The sequence below is a fragment of the Odontesthes bonariensis genome, chromosome 12 (genome assembly GCF_027942865.1).
Source record: "Odontesthes bonariensis isolate fOdoBon6 chromosome 12, fOdoBon6.hap1, whole genome shotgun sequence".
In the NCBI taxonomy this organism is placed as follows: domain Eukaryota; kingdom Metazoa; phylum Chordata; class Actinopteri; order Atheriniformes; family Atherinopsidae; genus Odontesthes; species Odontesthes bonariensis.
In genome coordinates, this window is record NC_134517.1 from 14211929 (window position 1) to 14229511 (window position 17583).

The following is a 17583-nucleotide window of genomic DNA, read 5'->3' on the forward strand; positions in this document are numbered from 1 at the left end:
ACAAATACCACAAAAAATATCAGCCAAGTGTTTATGTTTGTAATTCTACTATAATTTTACTGTAATTTCACTTTATTTATCATCCTGATGTTTTACCATTTAATACCAGTGAACCATGGAAACATTTAACATTTCTAGAATAGGTTAATTTATTGTCTGTCAAAAAGCTATCAACATGGCTCATGTCTGCATGCTAAAAATAAAGTTTCAAAGAAATTAAAGTTAAGCTTAGCTTTGCATAAAGAGAAACAGCTAGCCATGATCTGTCCAAAGTAAAGAATCTACCTACTGAGCTAAGCTAAGTTATGTATATTAGTTTTATGCAAATTCTTATCAATAGTCTTTACTCAGTTTAGTCAAAAATACTAAAAACATTTCAAGCTAGTATTTGAGTTTTTAATTTTTTCTCTTCCACTTGTGTTTAGGCTAAATAGCTGCAAATTTAGCCTATAACTAGTTTGACAAGCCTATGACTAGTATTGTACTCATACCATTATGACTAGTATGGGTAAAAATGATGATGTCCTCTAATATAAAAAATAAACATTTCTCCAATAAATTTAAATTTCCAGACTTAGATCTCAGAACAGTTAGATCTCTTTCTGGTCCACCTTCCTAACATTAGCAAAGCTATCAGCTATACAAAGAAGCAACAACGTCATTTACATCTCTTTGTTGTGCCCCTTAATCAAACCGAACCCCAAGTAATAATACCATTGTTGTTTACAATGCAATGCGTTCTAGATGTCACTAAATCATACACACTGCCCCTTTATTGGTCCTTTTGAAGATAGTTGTGTGCCATTTTAATGCATATCTGTGGGGTTTCATTAACAAAATCAGTAGTTGATAAAACCACCATAAAACAGAAACCAGTCTTTCTTTAAGATTGATAAAATTTAAAAAATAAACTTTTTTTTTAGTACAAAAATACTTTGACTTAGCAAAGGCAATAAATGACAGCAAATTCACATAAGACACAAGTCTCTTTTCTATAAAAAAAAAATAATCTTTAACTACTTTTGCTCCTTGCTTGAAGAAAAAACTTCAGAATCAGAGATAAACCAGATGTTCCTCTTATACAGTCAGTCAGAAATTAACAAACACACACATGCATATAAATACACAAACACACAACCAATCGCATGTAGGTTGCCCAGCAGGCTGTGCAGGATTTGGTGAGACATGATTGGTTGAGCCAGAAGGGGATTGTGGGATTGGGATTATAATCCACAGATAAGTGTGTGCTGGTGTCTGTGAGTTTTAGCTCAGTTGGTATAATCTGTGGTCTAATAATAGAGATTACCACTCGCACTCTTCTGAGTTACTGTCGCCTGACTTCACCATCTCCATGTTGAAGAGTCCCTCAGAAAACTTGTGACCTCCAACCTCCTCACTCAACGTGTGTGTGTCACTGAAATGAACATCGGCATATAGATGACACAGTTATGTTTGTTCTGGACTGTAGAAACATTGTGGAGGGTTATGGAGGGTGACCAGATATATTTTTTAATAGAAATAACTTGTTCTGAAGTAATGAAAACACAAAAGTTCTAATTTTCAGTGGGCTCTACAATTCTAAAGCATTGTCCCGTTCATTCTTAACCTTTAGGAACAATAGAGTTGATTAAAGGAGAAGACTGATGGCATCTTAATTTAGTAAATGGAACTGGCTAAAATGTTAAAGGTCCAAAAAGACTTATTAGGAGATGGTGAATTATTGTGAAGTCAGCGCTACACTATCACTGTTTATATGGACACATGAAGGAGTTGTGCAGGAAGTGCATTATTCATACAAAAAAATAACAGTCTAAACTTATTTGTTCTGTTTTTAAGCAGTATTGGATTTTTTTCATAACATTTACTATAATTGTACATTCTTGTTTTGATGGGTTGTACAGTTGCCTGGAAAGACAAATCCGCTTGCACATCCGTGCTTGTGTTTTCAAATGCGCTTCTCACGCAGAACACAAAAGCTTATGGAAATCTGAAAGTGCACTACGGGCCAAAAGGAAATTACAGCATCTGGCTTGAAACATCAATTTTGGTATGTCAAGACCAAGGACAGCAACCATAAAGTTAGGTTTGGTCTCTTTGTACTCACATTGTGTATCTTTTAGATTCTCTGTGCTTGTTTTGCATCTCTTTTAAGCCCCGTTTCCACTATGCAGTCCGGTACGGGTCGGTTCAGAACGGTTCACTTATTTCAGTGTTTCCACTACTACGAAAGCGTACTGGTCCCATGGTACCCGTTACCATTTTTGTAACCCTTCTGCCTGGGGTATCTAGCACACAGGACCGGTTCCCTTGGGGAGGAGCCAAAGCACACTTGGGAATTATCGTTTTCTTTCAGGATGCAACAATGATAATAATAGTTCGGTTTTATATAACGCTTTTCATAATACTCAAAGCCATTTCCAGTGAACACCAGTGAATGAAACAACAGCAAATTCCCTTAAATTCTGCCAATCTCAGTCAACGAGTTCTGGGAATTGACGTGGTCACTGTGTTGTTTCAGTGCAATGTTGTACAGGTGCCTGTACCGCACTTCTTCGCTGAGTCTGGATTCGAATTGGTCCATCCTGTTTGTCGTTCTCAAATTTTGACTGGTGCACGACTACGCTGCAACAAAAAATCAGACAGGGGGAAAAGTTCGGGAGGCTCGCCTCCTTCAGCCATCATTCAGGCTGCAGAGCTGACTGCTTGTCACTCAGCAAGCGGAGGTGCACGGGGCACTACGCGTGAGGGACCTCCACTTTCTCTCTGACGAGACGCCACAAAATAAAAATAATAAAAAGAAAACGATCATACCGCAGGGACGGTATGACAGAAAATATTACTGGTTTTGAAACGTTGACTTTTTAATACCGTGGTATACCTTGAAACCGTTAACCGGCCCATGCCTAGTCTGGAGTGCTGAGGAGGTGCAGGCTTCGGCACGCACTCCGCCCACCCCTGAGGGTCCCCTTTGTACAGTGGGAACGCAAAGCTGACCCCAAAGCGACCCGATCCGTACAGTACTGACAGGGGAAACGAGGCTTTAGTCACTTCGTACTTGTTCTGTGTCTCCATTTGTCTTTCTTTGGCACTAACTTTGCACCTTCAGTCAGTTTGTGTTGCTGAAATTGTTTTGCATCTGCTTCGTCTCTTTTTTCTCTTTTAAGCATTTTTGTGTCCCTTTATAATTGCTTTACATTGTTTATTCTCTTTTCACTTAAACTGTGTCTCCATAGACTCTTTGTAGTCATTTGTGTCTCTTTCTAAATTTGTTTTTTTTTCATTCTGTTTACAGGGTTTTGAGTCTCTATTTGTCTTCTTTATTGTATCCCAACATTTTCCATCACTTTGCTGCCTTTTTTCAGTTACATTTTGTGTATGAGGCTTAAAAAAATTCTCATGTGATGCTTTATGTTGAAGAACTGCAGCCGAAACTTCAGCATGATGATCCTGCAGTAGCTGAAGTGTGGCTTTCTGACTGCTTCCTGTCATAGCAATTCCACGCTAACACTCCTCTGCACACATATAATAAATACACACACACTACATTAAATATGGCTCCAGGGGCCCCCTAGACCCTTGGGCCTCTGGGTGTGACACTGATATGAGCCGACGTGCAAGCCCTCTATCTACACGTTAGGCCTTTGGTGGCCACATACATATGACATTGTCTGTAGCAAGAACTCAGACTGGTCACACTGTCTAGCAGACATGTTAATTCATTCATCTTGTAAATATGACAGATATTCACGAGTATGTGAGTTCATTGAGTCATTAGAATATAATATATAAGATGATTGAAGAAATTATAAAATGAATAAAAAGCTTGTCTAAAATGTTTACATGTAAAGTTTTTTTTTGTTAAAAATGAGCTTATTTGGTTTCATTTAATGTCGACTGTAATGGGTCACATGACCAGAGTTCAGTTAAGAGCATGGTCTGTGCCATTAAGAGTCAGATCCAACATGGACACAAAGGAAGGACACATGTCTACAATGTAATCTTCCTTTGCATGTGAAATTAAATGAAAAAATACCTTATTTATCCCAAAAGGAAATTATGTAGTTGCATTTTTTCTTTTTTTTTTAAAGTAATCATTACACGCTTTCATTATAAACATCTTTCTTTTATTGCATCGGAGCTGAAGAACCATCAAACTGAGTAAACTCAGTGTTGATTCAACACGATTTTATAAAGAGGATGGTCAGTGTCGTTCTTTATATCAACCAACTGGTGCAGCATTCTTCTTTTAATAATCAGCTCCAGGGGCTCCAGGAGTTCCCAGCACAGAGCCAGATGGTCTGGCTTATGGTCCAATAGGGCCAAACAGTAATTGTCCTTTTTTTTTCGTTTTATGGTGTTACAATGGCAACAACATAAAATTGTCATTTAATTTGATTCAGTTCATGTATGTGATTAATTTTGTGTATGTGTAATGTGTTTTGGGAACTATTACAATGGTGGACACTAGCATGAGGATTCAAAAACCTGAAAGATGTGTCCTTTGAGCCTGAAAGTCTTATGTTTTTTTGTTCTTTTCACTGTGTAGACTGGAGAGAGAAAAGAGAAGCAAAATAAAACTTAAAAAGACATCTGTGTGATGTGTTGCCATCATTTCATTGTCCATCGCTACTAAGTGAAATACATAATGACATTTTTTAGAAAATTAACCACATCAATGCAGGTCTCCATCCATCACTAGATTATGTTAAATTTAAGCATTCCAGTATTATCAACTGTTGTCTTTAAGGTTCTAATACTATGGATGCATTCAACCATTGCAGACGAAAGATTTTGGTATTGTCTGCCCTCTTGTTTTCAACCTTGGTGGAAGTTTATTAAGTTCGGTCACATGTTTTGTGAATGCCATAGTTTTTACACAAAATGTTTCCATTGAACTGTTGATAAGTTCTTTTGAACATAAATTGAAAATGCACATAAAAACAGGTAAGAAGTAAAGAATTCAAACAGAGATATGATGGAGGGCATTTTGGCTACTTGTATGACCAAGTGGTGAAATGAATGGAAAGGATGGCAAAGTCTTTTAAGGTATCTGTCCTGCAAGACCCAACCAGCTATAACATCTTATCTCAGGCCAAGTGTATACTTGGATAGATGGCAGCTCCAGGAGAAACTAATCAGCTCAAGCACGTGAAGAGGATGTTTGTACAACATGAATGGATTAATAGACCAAGGTTGCGATTCTCTGCTGGTCTGAAGCGGCTTGTCTACAACTAAGACAAATCTGGCAGACATACTGAGGTCAGAACCAGTTGCTTGTGACGGTATCAACATTCAGCCACAAACAAGGCAAGGCAAGGCAAACCAATTTTATTTATAGAGCACAATTCGTACACAAGGTAATTCAAAGTGCTTTACAGCCACATAAAATCACAAGAAGGCAATAAAATCATTAAAAAGAAATAAAAAATAAAAAAAACATTAAAAATAATCATTCATTCATTCATTTAAAAGTGAAGAGTGCAGATAAAACACTTTCAGGTGTCATATGCACAGCTAAATAGAACTGTTTTCAGCCTGGATTTAAACATTGTCAGAGTTGAGGCCTGTCTCACATCTTCTGGAAGGCTGTTCCAGATTTTAGGAGCATGAAACTGAAACGCAGCCTCACCTTGTTTAGTTCTGACTCTGGGCCCCAGCAGGAGACCCCTCCCTGAGGTTCTCAGAGCCCGAATTAGGTTCATATGGCTCTAACATGTCAGAGATGTACTTTGGCGCTTGACCATGAAGAGACTTGTACACAAGCAGAGCTGTTTTAAAGTCTATTCTCTGAGCGACAGGAAGCCAGTGCAGAGACCTGAGCACTGGACTAATATGGCTGTATTTCCTGGTTCTAGTCAGGACTCGAGCAGCAGCGTTCTGGATGTACTGCAGCTGTCTTACAGCCCGTTTAGAGAGCCCAGTGAGCAGGCCGTTACAGCAGTCTAACCTGCTGGAGACAAACGCATGGATTAGTCTTTCTAAGTCTGGTTTAGACACTATTCCTTTGATTCTGGCAATGTTTTTTAGATGGTAAAAAGCTGCTGATGTTACTGATTTAACAACCAAGTGGATGAAAAGTTTGCTCAAAACCTAAATATCTCAACATGTATTAACATGTCATGTTCTCTTGGAATTTGAACCCCACCAGCTTACGGTGTAGCAACAACACAACTTGGTGTCTTCTGTGAAAACCTTTTTCTGAATGGATCCTTGAGAAATTCGAGAAAATTTTTGAATAACAGTAGACTAGAATTGCCACTTTAGTACTAGTATCTGATAATGACTGTAGGTAGGTTAAAAAAGTTGAGTTAAACAAACACACCAGAGGATTTATCACTGCCATGATAACCATTCCTTCCACATTAACTACAACGTGCATATCAGCTTTATTCACAGTAGCTGTTAAGGACTTTAAGCTGCAGACAGAGAACATTAACTCAGACTGAAAGCCAAGGAGATGGCTAGGACATCACTTCCTTCTCAACATGCCGACTCATCAAACATTCAACAGCTGCTCCACTCAAGTAATGGAAGAAGAAACAGGAGACAAACACAGAAACACACACCTTGGTCGGCAGTTTAGGTGTCTTCTCACTGAGGAGTACAAACTAAAGTTTAGAGCCAGTAGAGTGACTTCACAGAGGAGAGGATGTTGAGAGTAAAGTTGTGTTTCAGTTTCTATAAAAAGATAAAATGTCACCTTCACATTTAGGACACCGTGACTTTGTTGTTGAGTGGATTAACTTTTCTGTACTTTTGCTGATGACGCACCAAGGCTGTTTAGCCTTCTGACTAAGAGTCATGTCTACACAGCCAACAACCTCTAACAACAATTCTTGATACTTTCTTTTTTTATTCCTCTTCAAACACTCAGCCAGACAATATTCAATTCAACATTCAACCTGAAAGTTAATACATGGAATCTTTTATGTGGATCGTTTTACACTGTGTGCCATAGAGCTTCAAACAAAAAACACATAAATCACAGGGCCACACTAAAAAAAACTGTTCCTTCATTATCACAACACTCCTCCTTATTTCACTCAATCCAGTATACAACATCCTACTTATGGAAACAGTCACCACAGCAGTAACTGTGGTGACTGCATCCCTTACAGATGCACTATTTCCTCCTGTTTGAGTTGGAACAAGCTGATACTGAAATGATTTTTATCAACCTTAAAGCTCCTTAAAGGAAAGAAAGAGGGAGGGTGTATGTTTGGTTAAGCCTTTCCACTCCTGAACCAGACACATTTTCAAAAGGCTGCAAAGAGTGGCACTTTCACTGAGGAGATTGATTTAGACAGCTGTATGGATGTAGGTTTTGTTGTATTCAATTTCTGGTGCATGAAATTTGGTAGAGTCGTGGTTGAGAATCTGTACAACAGGGTCAGTAGCATCACTGTCAGGATGTTATTCACTCTAATTCACAATTTTGATTAGTTGTAAAAACATCCATCCATCAATTTTCTATACCCGCGGGGGGGGCTGGAGCCTATCCTAACAGTCATCCGGCGTGTCATCCTTCATAGTTAATTTTATTCTTGGTCATCAGCTACAACATTAAAACCAGCTCTAAATCATTTGGTCATAGAACTGAGGGACCTATTGCTAGAATGTTAGTAGAGGATCCTCCAGGAACTGCAGGTTGCAGGATGGGGTCACTGTGTTTGTTCAAGTTTGTCCTGCTTGTCCAGCTCAGTTAAATTAGGATTTGGGGAGTTTGGACACCAGGCTCTTTATTATCTTTGTCATGTCATCACACAGTTTTTGTGGTGTGGCGAGACCCTGTTGGAATAGGCCGCTGTCATCAGAAAGTGTAGTTGCCTCAAGGTTGATGTAGGTCTTTTGTAAAAAAAAAAAAAAAAATTGGGGAGTAAAGATTAACCGATATGAATCAGAACCAGTTTTTAGCATTAAATATCTAGGGCAGCTGCAGATCAGATAAGAGCGGTCATCTGCAAATTGGGAGGTCAGTGTTTTGATTCCCAGCTTCCCAAACCCACAAGCTTAAGGCCAAGACACCGAACCCCACTTTGCCTCCAGTGTATGTATTAACGGTTAAAAAGCGCTGTGCAGCCTGTAAGACTGTATGAATTGTTCTACCAGAAGGAGAATGTGTGACTGGGTAAATGTGGCTTGTAGTATAAAAACAACTTTCAATTTACCTAATGTATCTAATAGAATGTACAGTAAGTAGGCTAACTGATTATTGCATTAAAATACAGTCGAATAAGATTTTATTGCAGATTCTACAAAGAGTCAAACAGAGACTTCTGCATTAACATCTAAGTAAACGTAGAGTAGTTTGCGCACCATTACTACTTTAGTGAATGAGGTCTGCACAGTATTTAAACAGCGTACCAGCCCACTGCCAAATGCTCTTCTCAGACTTGGTGAAAGATCTTTGCTTGCAATATAAACACAAAACATGACTGACAACTAATGCTGACACAGCTTACACTACACCATGAGATCTAATGTCTGGATATAATCTGATTAAGTACAGCAGTAGCACAACAGATCTGAACACTCACTTGGTGAGATCATAGGAAATTCCCTGTATGCTAATGCATAAGCAACGAAAACACAGAAGCTAAAGTGGCACAAGGAGTATCCTTTGTCCTGTACTATAAAGTACCAAACATACTTGTGATTTCCTGGTCATTTATACATATAAATAAATTAAGGGTAAATAACCAATGCTACAATTATATAAATGGTTTGTTCTCATTTATAATAGAGAATGAATACAGATGTTAAAAAAACGATAAGAATATATATATGTATCAAATCTAATCAAATCAATAAGAATCATTCTGTTAAAAATATCATCAACCCTGAATTGTATCCGATCCCATATATCCATATACGTATTGAATTGTCTTATAAGAAAGCCATATACATACCTTGAGACAATATTTAGGTTGTAAGTGTCAAATAACTTCAACGTGGATACATGAACCTGAGGTTTCCCAATAGAATATTGCATTGCAACAAGATCAGTTATATTCACTTCCTCTGCTAGTGGTTATATTGTTGTTGCTGATAGTTATATACTTGTAATGTCTTTTTGAACACACCACTACACCATAAGCCTTGCTCTACTATCAGAACCCTAACAAGACACAGACTCATTTCCCACTTAAACAAAGCCGGTGGATGTAACTAATGAGATTGCAAGTGGAAAGTCTGCTCTCCTTTGCCCTTTGGACTTCACATATGCTATGCTAATTGGTGGTTATGACAGATAAATGGGCAGTCTTTTCATCTTGTTTTCAGCTTTCCCCAGCTGATGTTAGCAAATAAAGCAGGCTGATTGTCCCTTATGTTGACTGTAAGGAATACAAACACCAGAAAATAACTCAGGACAAGAAATTTAGCCATTTATTTTTGCATTTTGACCAAGAAAAACGTCTAGAGGATATTTTCAGATTTGGTGGAATTAGTTTGGACACGATCCGACTGTCTCACAGGTGAAACTCTTCAAGACTTCCAGCTTCCCATTCCCACAGTGTGTACGAGTGTATGTTAGTGTCAGTGTAACCTTCAAAACTTCAATGTGCGTGTGTAATACCTTAGAGACATGAGTCACGAGTGAACAATTCACTACTGTCGTCCCATTTATGCACACGCACACACACACACACTTTCAACATTTCCTTTAAGCACCGCACACACACACGACTACATACTCACTAAGACGATCATCAGGGATCTAATTGTGCTTTTTTTATAATCATCACCCAATCACATTCCATTACTCTTATCACTTCCTCTTTGTCACATAACAGGAGATTCATTAAAACTTTCCTAAAACAACACAGAGAGCAGGTGTAGACACACATTCACACACAGGTAGCTTCATAAATCACACCAGACAGAATGGGAGTAATGAAGTGGCTTGCTGTAAGCGTTCTGTGCAGCAAAGTAGCAACTCCACATACTGCAGTACCTTAGGGCTACTGCTATAGTGACTGAAAACTGCCTCTGAGGGAAAAAAAGATGCTTCACACTGTTGTCAAAGCAAACAAGGTGTGTGTATAGCGTCAGTGACAAATCTACTGAGCAAGCACAAAAAATATTTAAGCAGGTATCAGTATGAGTCCAGATTTAACAGAAATGCTGATGACTGAGTTCTGAACAGCTTGATTTGTTTTCGATGTTCAGACTGCTCTGGTGTGTGCCTGGTTAGCTTAGCTTAGCAAAGGCTGCAAACACTGTTCATCGCCAAGAAGCAGTCCAATACATTATCCAGAATCGTGTTATCATTGTACAACAAAATTGTATGTTTGTAGTGAGCTTAAACAGTGTTGGTAGGTGTACGGTTAACAGAGCCAGAGTTTCCCTTTGGTTTTAATCTCTATGCTAAGCTAAGCTAAACCGCTTCCAATATCAGCCCTATCAACAACATCTGTTATACCTACACTGAACTAAAGTTAATCTTTATGCAATGATCTTGATTAATCTTAATTAAATACCCATGTAAAATCTCTGTTCTGAAAGATCAAGCATTTGTAACGTTGAGCTCATTACACCTGCCTGCTGTCAGTCCACACTCACACAAACAGACCTACAATGGATTTAGTAATGAAACAAAATTTTTTGCTTGTGTATGTATGCGTGCTCTCGGCAGGTTTCCTAACTAATCTGCTCTGACGTAACAACATGCTGCTTCTCAATCTGCCCACTGCTGGAGTCCTGGCACAAATACACACACACAAAGACAAAAGCTGTGTGTAGTAATGCTGTCATACTCTATAAATAGGTAAAATTGATTTGTGTAGAGGTGAGTTATCCTAGGACAAGTCTACCTTTGCTGCTCTACTGGCCTGTTTGTGTGGACTTACTTTTGTGCAGTCTTTCAGTTAATAAGTAGGTCCTAATGACCCTTCAACCTGTTTACTGTAGAACAGTCTAATAGCAGGTCAGTATAGTATCATACAAGTTATAAGTCTATCAGCAGGATGATATGGCATGAAAAAACGTGTGATCTTACAGGGTATTAGTTCAGTCAAACAGCTGAATTGCATTTTGCATAGATTTATTCATCTATCAGCCAAGGATTTTTAAAATCTCATACTTTGACAGATTCTCTATCATCATTAAAAGTGAAATATATAAATCAATCAATCAAACAAGGTTATCCACCCCCAGTCCTGCCTTCAAAGAGCACTGTCAAGAATAATAACACGATACAGCTTAAAGAGGGCATATAAAGCCTACTGGCTTTTTCCTTTTCCTTCAGCAGGTACTTCTAAAATGTCTGCAGAGTTACAAAGCTTAAGGCCTCAGTATGCTTCTCCGTTGCTATACGTCAATCCGTCTCCGTAGTCACGGAGAGGCTCTCCGTCCTATCGAAGTTCTCTGTCGGGACGTCGCTACGTTAAACGACCCAATCTCGCGACGTCTATCGTGAAAGTCGTTGATTGATTGTTTACCTTCCGGCTCCGTTCCACTCCTCACAGTGAAAGATGGCAACAGAGAGAAAGACTGTTGTTGGAGTTGGAGCTTATTGATATTGAAATGCAAATAATTTTGACCAAATGTTGACCGGCACACAGTAAACTAGAGGAAGGCGCTAAACTGGAAAAGTGATTCCGGAAATGATGTTGTTAGCCGACCAATCACAACCCTTGGCGGTCTCCATCGCCTCGACGGATAGATAGGAATTTTTGTCCGACGCACACAAGTGATGGAGAGCGTCTCCGGGAGGGTCTCCATCGACGGGAGAGGGCTCTCCGTAGGCAACCATAAATGAGCCTTTAAAGTCCATACCAATGGGAGTTTATTTTTTCAAAAGATTACTCCAAAACTGCCAAAAGCCGGGTTCACACTACAAGATTTTCAGTGTCACTTGATCGTTGTATAGCGCATCTCCAAACTACATGAAAAGAAAAATCATGCCATTCGTTCAACATCTTTTTCTAAACTCTGTTATGATGTTGCACACTGGAAACATCAAAGGGGCATCACAGAGGCATGGGTGTTCTTACAAAAGACCTCCCCCGACAACTACTCTATACAGCATAACAGCAGATCAGCACAAATGGAACACAGATTTGCTTCCAATCTGGGCTTTCCTCTGAAACCTCCAAAATGTGCTGGCTACTTGAAAATCTAGCTTAAAACCATGCAGTGTGAGATAAAATCTGGTAAAATTGTCTTTATTAGGACATATTAGAAGGTAAGGATGTTATTTAAAAGCTACTGCAGTCTGGCCTGATGACTGAACAGCTGCATCTTTTACTCCTCAGTTGTTGTGTTTCAACTGACTAAACACTTGGCAATAGTGGAATGAAAAAAAAAATCATTTTAACAGGATGAAACGCAAGCTGAACCAGATTCAGGGTGGACAACTATGTACATCAACTGGTTGGGCATAAGTGGTAGGAATAGAGAAAGCAGGAAGCAGTTAATACTCAGTTATCACTACCCAGTCCTAGGAAAGCATAACTACTTGCTTGTTAGTACAGTCAAAAAGTTCTATCAGTTAAACTAAAAATTCTTATCAATTCTAAACCTGCCTTCAATGTCTGTCTCGTTTTCATTGGATATTTAGCTCAGTGTGAATTTGTTCCTCATCTTTTTTTTATAAGAAGACATCTACTTTAAAAAGCACTAATTGGAAACGGGGAGGCCAGAGACAAACTGTGAGAAGGTCCAAACATTCAATCAAAGAGCAGGAGCAGCACAGCAGGAGCAGAAGGAAGCATGGAGAGAAGGAAGAAACAAAGGAAAGGAATTAAGGTAAAAAAAAAATATATGTGGGTGGGTGGGGGCTGATGTCAGGTCACAAAGGAGAAGCAGGAAAAGTAGAGGTGATGAAGAGGGAGGTAAACTAGTAAAGCATTCTTCAGGTGTTCATCACAAGTATTTTGAGGACAAGGAGAGAACTGAAAGAGTTTTAGGTCACAGAAGAAAAAAGGTACTATGGATGTGTGGTAGGAAAGAGGCAAATAAGAAAGGAGAAGGAATGAAAGTTAAGGAAAGGGATGGGAAAGGAAATTGTCTGAGAGATTTTGTCTGAGAGAGGTACATGTGTCCTTATGATGACATTGTATTCACTGTGTAAAGCAACGCTTACCTTAACCATTACAAGTTTATGCTTCACACTAACACTACCCTAACCCGCCATCACACCTTAGCTCCTAACCCTAACCAGAACCTCAGACATGACATTCTGCCTCATGAGAACTTTGGTATTTGGTCCTCAAAAAGATAACAGTCCAGACAAGGTCAATAGCTTTACCAGAAAATATTCTAAGGATTGTAACAAAAGAATAACACATACACACAGTCTGTATGGTCTGGGGTTGTACCATATCTCTCATCCTCTCTGCCACCGAGACGTGGTTCATTTTCACATAGGCGACAGTATGTTTGCATGTATGTGTCGGGGCTTTGTAAAGGATGATCTACATTCCCGGGCCTGAAACTACCCTGGGGCACCTGTGGGCTGAGATACCACAGTTCACAATTTTAGTTTCCAGCCCCACACTAAACCATGTTTCTTTGCTGTTGCTTGACATATTTGTGGGCTTTTGATGGCTTCTTTGTGGCATCTTCAACATGACAACAAGTTCATGTGTATGGTGGTACACGTGCAAAACTTGCGCAAAGATTTGTTTTCATAACCGTGGTATAACATCACACAAGTGTAGAGGGATCTAAAAAGCAAAATGTGTGCCAAATTCTCGAGTGTAACTTTAAAAGAATGTTAGCTTTTATACTTGAATGCATGTCTTAAAATGGTGTCATGGTTTAATATAATTATGTTTAAAGATCAAACCATCTCCCAAAAGCTGGTTCGATGCATAAAAACTGTTAGCAATGACAATGAATTCCATTTGAATATAAAATAATCAAAGTAATCTGCCCTGCCTTCTATTTTTTTTAATAAAAAATATATACAGCATATATTCAAATGAGTAAAACTGACTGTAAATGTGATAGAGATAAAAAAAAGATATGGTTACGGTTGCAACTATTGACAAATCACACCTGCTAATAACTAATCTACATAATGCATCTCTCAAGACTTATTAATCTAGAATGATTTAAATCTGCAAAGTAACTGCAGCTGCTCAAATTTGACGATTTGAAATAAACGTTTTGAAATCTATTTAAAACTGATCAGCAAAAGGAGCTACTTTGATACGTATACAATTTATATTAATAAATATAAACACAGAGACAACCATGCATGTTCACACTCACTCCTAGGGATAATTTAAAGTTAACCTAACATTCATGATTTTGGATGGTGGAAGCCAGAGTGCGTGGAGAGAACCCAGAGAGAAACATGCAAACCCCACACAGAAAGGCTGGGATTCAAACCAGGGACCCTCTTGCTGTGAGGTGACGCTGCTAACCACCACACCACCGTGCAGCCCTCTGCTGAATTGATGAGAGAGTAGCATTTATCGCTTTAACAGGCTGAGGTCCATCTAATCGGGGTATTTAACTTACTTTGGAGCAGTTTAATCTATTTCGAGGTCTCATTCTTCAGGTGTCGATCACAAGTATTTTGCTGAAAACGCTGAACTCTAACTTAAAAAAAAACGTGATACATTATATTTCATGGAAATAAAAACGAATCAACTCTGTATTTCAGTAATGTTTTTGTATGAAAGTACTTGCTTACTCTGCATGTGCTTACAAACTTAGAGAATAAACTCCATGAAATGACATAAAGTACAATTATTGGTGGAATTACTGTTAAGACAAGCCTATGTGACAAAAAAAAACAACACAAACGTATGCAAACTTTAGCGAGTAACTAGCCTTGCATAGTTTGTTGACTAACCTCGACTAAAACACCTAACAATTGTGGCTTCTCTCAGACACGAGTTGTATCCTTTTCTACATAATCTGCTAAAAGGAAACATTCCTACTGAAAATACATGCAAAGAAAGTTCAGAGCTAGAGTGCAACTTGAACACAAAGAGGACAAAAATCATGACTGAATCCTGCTCCATAGTTTTCACTCTTGGTTAATCTTGTTTTTTTCCCCATCAGACTTACACTTTGAGCTGAATGCCTCCAAGTGACAAGAAATACAACCAAATGTGACAAATACACCAAATACAAAATAATAGCAGAATTTTCAGAGAATTCTAGATGTGACCATGTTTTTAACTCATCAGTATGTCTATATTTCATATGTCCAAATGTATTAAACATTAAGTTACATTATCCAAAAATGAGGACATTTTACAAGAGAAGAAAATACTGTCACGCAATACTTTATTTTACTGGTGATATTTCTGTATGTTGCTGCACGGTGTTATAGTGGTTAGCACTGTCACCTCACAGCAAGATGGTTCCTGGTTTGAATCCCGGCAGGAGCCTTTCTGTGTCGCGCATGCAGGTTAGGTTAACTGGTGATTCTAAATTGACCGTAGGAGTTAGTGTGATGGGCTGGTGACCTGTCAAGGGTGTACCCTGCTCTCACTCAATGACAGCTCGGATAGGCTCCAGTCCCCCCATGACCCTAAATTGAATTAAGCGGGCATAGAAAATGGATGGATGGGTAGTCTGCTTGTTCATCTGTCAGCAAGATTACACAAAACCAAAAATTACACAAAAACTACAAAACTGATTTTCATGGAACTTGGTTGCAAGGTAGAGCAAAAAGAAAAAAAGAGTACAATCTGTTTCTTTAATAGACATGAAATGGTACACTGGATTGTGCCAGTCTTGTAACTGCTGCTTTTGCCTATTTAACTGATCTGAATAGGTGATATTTCCACTATAGTGTGTTGAAGACCTTAGTATATCCATAAGAATTTATATAGTTCAAACAAGTAATCGGTTAATCAACTGGGCTTAGATGACAACAGAAATAATATGTAACCATTATTTTTCCTGCAAAAAAATAATAAGAGAATTATATTTTTGCCAAGACCAGGAAAAGCCAAAAGTGACAAAAAGGGCATCACCGAGCAGCTCTCAGACTAACTGAAATTGATGTATTGCCCACTATTTACTTGTGTTTTACAAACAAAACAAATGTGTAGATAAACTAAATCACATTGAAAATAATACTCAGGAGCTGTAGATAAAAGAAACAAATAAAAAAAACTGCTAAATGTTGGTCATACAATACACCGGTATAACATACCAGCAGCATTTCATATACTCACAGAAGTGATTTTACTCGCATTCAATCGACTGGTTTTACTTTTTCATGCATCTTTTTCCCATAAAAGGTTACTTACAGTTACTTTAGTTGCAGTATTGATGCAGGAATTTTTTTAAAAATGAAAAAAATCTCACAGTAATTCCAGCAAAATAATTTAAATGGTACAGCCCAAAAGAACTGGTAAAAGGATTTTTTTTTTGTATTGGCTACCAATAAGTAAAAGGTGTTGGCCACCGCTGGAACATCCAGCAGACAGAAGCGCGGACTAAATGAATGGAGCCTTCATTGAACCTTTTCAGTGACAAACAGAAAAACCGACGTGGACCAAAATCAACGGACAGAAATCAAGCGACATCGAGAAACTCGGACTTGATTTTTCTCCGTAATAACAAAGAAGCCTGAAAGTGATCCGGAGAAGCAGACCTGCAGCTCCGGCCGGCGCGGCGGTGTTTTTCAGCAGCTGCTGCAGCTGATCGGTGCGTTTTATTTCACAACATTCAACTAACACAGAAAAGAAAGATGAGAGAAAAAGACGAGGAGGATGAAAAGGACAAGTATAAAAAAAAAATGACAGCGAGGCAAGGTGACTTACCGACGGGAGAGGGGGTGATGGATGGATGAGGAAAGTAGAGTCCTGCTGGTCCGAAGCGCTCAACTCTGCTCCCAGCTGACAGTTAATGCCTATCAGTCACTAAAGATCGATTCTGAAGCCACCAGTGTCTCCGGACAGGGAATCCGCGAGTGATTTGACTGATCAGACATCAGTCATCCAGCCGGCCATCCGTCAGGTTTCCAGATACTGTCGAACTCAGAGCCGCGCGCGCGCTGCGCTTAGCCAGCAGAGCAGCGGAACAACGCATGCGCACACCCCACCTGCCAAACACACACACACGCACTGCATTATATTATATTGTATATATGTTTAAACAAAACACAGCTAGGTACATTTTTTTAGCATCAAACTTATATTCTTTCACCTCAGCTTAGATCATTATTTCAAACTTCAGGTGTGCCTTTATTTGTTTCTTGGTTTTGTTTGAGCAAAACGAGGGGAAATAATCTATTTCAAAACTGTAAATAATGGCTGCAGCGCACACTGTATTGTTTTACCCCGTCTCCGTATTTACTGTAAACTCACCTGTCTATGACGTCAGGCGGTGTCACATTAAAGGATCGTGTGACTTTCCTGCAGCCAGAGCTGTAATTCCAGCAGCTCCAACCCCTGAACCCTGTTGTTCTAAAGCAGTCTGCAGGGTTCTATGGGCTCAAATATTTCTAAATGCGATAATCAGTAAGTGTCATAATGAGATTCAGAGGCACTCTGTTCCGATTATGCCCACCATAGACCCAGCATCTTAAATTGGCAGTTATTGGTTACACCAGTTAAGTTGGTTGAGAAAACCAACCACCAGTTAAAACCATTACAGAGGAACTGG

The 17583-nt window shown here is 38.9% G+C and overlaps 1 protein-coding gene across 3 annotated transcripts in view; it reads right to left on the reverse strand.

Moving 5' to 3' along the window:
* The window catches only part of znf385b (zinc finger protein 385B), a 100397-nt gene extending 83439 nt beyond the window's left edge, over positions 1-16958 (reverse strand). For 2 of the 3 annotated variants that reach the window (XM_075479177.1, XM_075479175.1), the window contains exon 1: positions 16740-16957. The gene's annotated coding sequence lies outside the window, so the exon portion shown is untranslated. Of the gene's footprint in view, positions 1-16739 lie in introns of all 3 variants that reach the window. The other variant, XM_075479178.1, reaches the window with a different exon arrangement.
* Between the last annotated feature and the right edge of the window lie 625 nt (positions 16959-17583).